Genomic DNA, 5,675 nt, shown 5'->3' with positions numbered 1-5,675 from the left:
ACACCTTCCTATCGCTCCAGCCTCAGAACTTCTACTTAACGTAGAAGAAATTCCCCCACTGGATGTATTCTATAGTCCCCAACACAAATCAGTTGTAAGGAGACAGAGAAAGAAGAGAAAGCTCGAAGATACACTGTCTCATAATGCTGAACATTTGGACGTCTTATGGAAAGACCCAAATAATAATCCGACCGAAAATCTCACGAAGCTGTCTCAGATTGCAGGAGCATATGCCTCTGCAACTATTGATAAGGCCTCTGAAGTTCAGCAACTTTTAGAGGAACAAGAAAATCATATACAACTACTACAAAAACAGTTGCAACAAGCCAACACAAAACACTGAAGCTTCCAGACAGCTAGAAAAGCTACAGGAAGACTTTCCACAAGATGCAGATAGGCTATCAGAAAAGTCTTGAAGAAAAAGAAAAAAAATTGCAGACGATGCAAGAAATGCATAAAGATGAGCCTAAACTGGCAGAGTTTATTTCAGAGTCCATCGGCTTGAACGAGCAACTACTGCAGCAACAGGAAGAGTTGGGACGTAAAATATCGCAGTGGAGATACTTTTGTGAGCTGAGTGACAAAATCACCAGTCAGGTGGTGGAATTGCGGAGCGACTATGATCAGAACGACAAGAGGGTGACAGAATATCTGACCTGGCAAGATGATGAGATGAAGGAAAATAGCAGGGGCACCCAAGATTAATGAAATCATAAGGAGATGCTCTTAATAAATGGACGAACAAATCATGCATGCAGAACAAGCAGCAGGAGACAGCGGAGACACAGGCGTGCATTCTTATCGACTGTGTAAATGAAAATTTACACAGGGCCAATTTAATTACAGAGACCACCCCAGGGTAACCTACCAAGCAAGTTGCAACTGAGACAGAATGGAGGCAGAAAGAGCAGGCAAAAGGGAAAGCAATCCAAGCATTGGCTAGGCTGAATTGGGAAGGTTACTGGACGTACTTGGTTAAACCACACAACCAATGGATGACGGTGAAGTGCATTACTAACGCAGCGAGAAGGTAGCGCCAGCTCTCATAGATGTCGTTTTCGCAGCCCAGCTCAGCGCGGAAATCACCAGTCGACTCTTCTAAAGCCTATGCTGGACACTTGCAACTTCAGAGACCAAGTTCACAAATGATTTCATTTAGAATGTTGTTTTTTCCTTTTAACTAGATTAGAAAAAAGGACGGTCATTTGAAAACCGTATCCTAAAAATTTGTAATGATACTATTATTAGAATTAGGAGTAGTATTTTAACCCTTCTCATTGCATTGGAGAAGGGTCCAGAAATTTGTCAAAAACTTGTCCTCGGAACATGCACTTCTGCACCCTCAAGGAGTTTTGATGAATGGAAGGATCGAGATTTACTTATGTTTGCATTTTAATGTCTGCTACTGATGTTGCACTTCTGTACTCTTAGTAGATGTTAGAAGTAAGTAGAGATAAATCGTTATTGCTTGAAGTTTGTGAGTGAAAATCAGTCATAAATGGTACTTTTATCTCTTGACGAATTTCTGCTTATATTCTTAAGGTGATATGCAATTTTTAGTTTTTGTTTATGTTAATGTATGGATGTTTGAGTTACCATTTGGCACTTTTGTACGGTGGAATCATTTGTTTGTGCTTGACATATGAATGACTTATTATGCGATATGATGTTCACAACTGTTTTGCCTAACTTCTTATGCAGAATGGTTTATCTAAATGGTTCATATTCTTATGATAGTTGAATGATCTTTATTACCAGTTATTATTCGAATCTTTTTAGATCGCAAAATATAAGAGACATATCCCAGGTTAGCGTAGATTAGATGTGTTGTTTTCATTAGATTATAATAAGATAGAATTTGTTTACTAGTTAGATTTGGAAGTTAGCACTAAAATACTTTCAGAATCAGCATAATCAAAATCTACACACACACACATAACCTTTAGATTGGGAAGCTGGTCCCATTACCCCAGTCGGACCGCTACACCAAACGGGTAAGGAGCCGCCAACCAGGTTCCGGACCAGGTGGGTATCCCCCTTGTTGTTGACCCGATTTCGGGGCACTCAACAAGGTGTTAAAAGTAGTTCTAAACAAATTAAAATGTAGGCTAATTGATATAATGGCTATGTGATTTATCTAAGTAGTAGAGATAGATAACCTAGTTCACTGTCATTAACTAATTAATAGTTGTGGTTGAGAGTTGAAACTTTATTGAATCTTGCAGGCATGTACATTATAGTTAATGATTTGCTTCTTTCTAGTAATCACATGCTAAGTGGATTGTTTTGTTGCAGACAATCCATTATAACACCTCTATAAGAGTAGTACCATGGACATAATTTTGTTGTTATTTATTAATTATGCACTAACAACTGATATTTCTTTACTTATGATTGTTGTATATGAAATATGGAATATCATGGGCATACTAATATGGTTATTTTGTCACAACAGAAATATCCATGGCAACTTCATAAATCATGTTCATGTCATGATTGTGTTTATTTATTTATCACATGAAGTATTAAATAGTGTATGTGATTGATAGTACATTACAAGCAACATAAGATAGAGAAAACCACAGAAATGAGGACGAAATGGGTGCAGTATAGCATGAATCAGTCACAACACAAATATCAAGAGGTCATATCAAATGAAGAAGAAAGATCAGTTGGCCAAGGGGGAGGGAAAACTCTCTTGATTAGATGGATACCCTGAAAGCCCAAGGGTTGAATTTAGAAGATTCAAGGCATACAACTAAAGACTAGTGAGATATCAAGAGAAACAAGCTAAGAAAAATGTAGTCATCTTGCAAAATCTCTCATATTTGTAGAGACAGAGGCAACCTAAGATGAGGGCTAGTCATAAATATAGGAGGATCCTTCGGGATTCAGAAGAGAAACCAATGGGGTAGAGGGTAGCAGGTTCAGGAAGAACCATAGGTAGGAAAGTGAGAATATTGTGCAGGGGTTTGCCCATTGAGCACTCTAGAAGGAAGGACTAGCCCTTATGTGCATCATTCTAGCAGACCATCTAGTACTCCTACTAGGAGGCACCATCATTGTCACCATCATCTTCAAGGAAGAAAGGAAAATGATTACATGCCAAAGAAATTCAAGAAATCAAAGCCACCCACATTTGATGGGAAAATGAAGAAATACAAGGATGTTGAAGCTTGGTTGTTGGGCATGAAGAATTTTTTTAGAATCCATGATTATTTTGAAAACATGAAAGACAAGATTGCCATGTGCAACTTGAAAGGAAAAGAAAACATATGGTGGGAAGATTTGAAAAATGTTAAAGGAATCATTGAGGGGGAATTGATTTGGGATGAATTTCAAAATCTCTTCAGAGATCAATATTTGTCTTATCGCTACTATGATGACAAGGCAAAAAAGTTCTATGAACTCAAGATGGGAAAAATGGAAGATGATGAACATATCACTAAGTTCCTAAAACTATGAAGGTATGTGCCATATCTCACAGATGAGAAGGCCAAAATTCAAATATTCATAGTGGGTTTCCTATGACATTCAGGGACAAGATTGAATTGTCGAAGCCTTAAACTCTAAAGGATTCCATTAAGAAGTTGAAACATTGCTATGAGAAAGAAAAACACAAACCAAAAATTAAGGGTGAATGGAAAGCAAGGAACAATGATAAAAGTAAGAAGAATTGGCTTAAGAAAATTTTAGGAAAGAGGGAAGGTAAGTATCCATCCCCTGCAAATCGATTTCAACAAAAATCTAATATTGCTACTAAGGGAAATGTGAAACAACCAGAATACAAGAAACACAAGCTTGAAGGCGGGGAGCAATTAAAGTGTTGGACATGTGGTGAAAACCATAGGAAAAGGGGTTGTCCACACAGCAAAATGTTGGACTAAATATTTACAGTTCCCAAGAAGCTTGCACAGTGGGTGATGTAGCTCGAGATTTACCCAGAATTTATGTAGTTGTAGACAATCGCCAGGAAGACCATCAGGAATCCATCATTGAGATGGAAGGTAAGTTGTGTAATCAAATTGTTTCTATTCTAATTGATCCTGGTTTTAACAAAATAATATAAGCCGAAAGATCATGGAAAAGTGAAAATTTTCCAAGGAATTTCATGAAGGGCTACGGTTGGTTCAATTGGAAACCAGAACAAAAAGAAGGATTAATCATTGGGTAAGATCATGTGCATTTGAGCTCAGTGGCATGCCCACAACTACACATTTGATTTTATTGTTGTTGGGTGCATACAACATATTGTTGGGCATGGATTGGTTGTATCTGCATAGGACCAAAGTGAACTGTTATGGGAAAGAAATTGAATTCCTCGATGACATAGGGAAAATAAGAGTTTGCAGGAGAGTAGAAAGCCTACTTCAATGAGGTTGATCATGGTTATGAAATCCAAGTACAACAATAGAAAGGGATGCATGTCGGTCGAAATTCAAGTCTTATGTGATGTGAAGGATGGAAGTGATGTTGGGAATGAGGAAAGTGAACTATTGAAAAGGTACCTAGTTCTGTAGAAAATATGCAGATGTATTTCTAGTGGAAGTTCTTGGATTACCTCCTCACAGAGTGAGAGATTTATATATTGAGTTGGTACCTGAAGTAGCACTAAAATCTAAGGCAACCATGTAGGATGAGTACCCCTAAGTTGGTCGAGCTAAAATTGCAGCTAAAAGAGATGTTGGACAAGGATACATAAGGCCAAGTGTGTCACCATGGGGAGCCCCAGTACTCTTTGTAAAGAAGAAGGATGGGACCCTTAGATTATGCTTTGATTATAGGCAATTAAATAAGGTGGAAATAATTAATAGGTACCATTCCCACATATTGATGATCTCTTTGATCAATTGAGGGGAGAAGCAGTCTTCTCCAAGATTGACTTGAGGTCAGGATACCATCAAGTAAGGATCAAGGAGGAGGACATTCATAAGGCTTCTTTTTGGACAAGATATGGACACTATGAGTTTGTAGTGGTACCCTTTGGGCTTACTAATGCCCCTACCACTTTCATGTTCTTAATGAACAGTGTGTTATATCCTTATTTGGATAAGTTTTTCATTTTTTTTAGATGACATATTAGTGTGCTCAAAGACTGAGGAAGAACATGAAAATCACTTGGTTGCAGTGCTACCATTTCTGAGGGAACACAAGCTCTATGCAAAGCTCAAAAAGTGTGAATTTCCAATCACAGATACATTATTTGGGGCATATTGTCTCCAAGGAAGGGATATCAGTTGATCTAGAGAATAACAAGGCTATAATGGAGTGGTCAACCCCAAAGAATGTGAGTGATATCAGATCATTCATGGGATTAGCAGGTTATTACAAGATATTTATCAAAAAAATCTCCAAGATAGCTCATCCTATCACCTCCTTGTAGAGAAAAGGCAAGAAAATTAAGTGGACAACTCAGTGTGTAGCAATATTCAAGAAATTGAAGAAGTTGTTCACGAAGGCACCATTGTTGAGGATTATGGATCTGGAAAAGGATTTTGTGGTATGCACAGGAGCCTACAAGGAAGGGCTCGGTGGAGTCTTGATGTAGGAAGGAGAAGTAATATGTAATGAGTCAAGGAAATTGAATGAACATGAGGTAAATTATGTGACTCATGACCTAGAGTTAGTTGTCATTATTCATGCATTGAAGATGTGGAGGCATTATCTCCTTGGTA

This window comes from Pinus tabuliformis, chromosome 3_1 (genome assembly GCF_031772625.1).
Source record: "Pinus tabuliformis cultivar Carrire ecotype Pingquan chromosome 3_1, CPIR1, whole genome shotgun sequence".
Lineage (NCBI taxonomy): Eukaryota > Viridiplantae > Streptophyta > Pinopsida > Pinales > Pinaceae > Pinus > Pinus tabuliformis.
The sequence above is the reverse complement of the archived record's forward strand: the minus strand, read 5'-3'. Positions refer to the sequence as shown.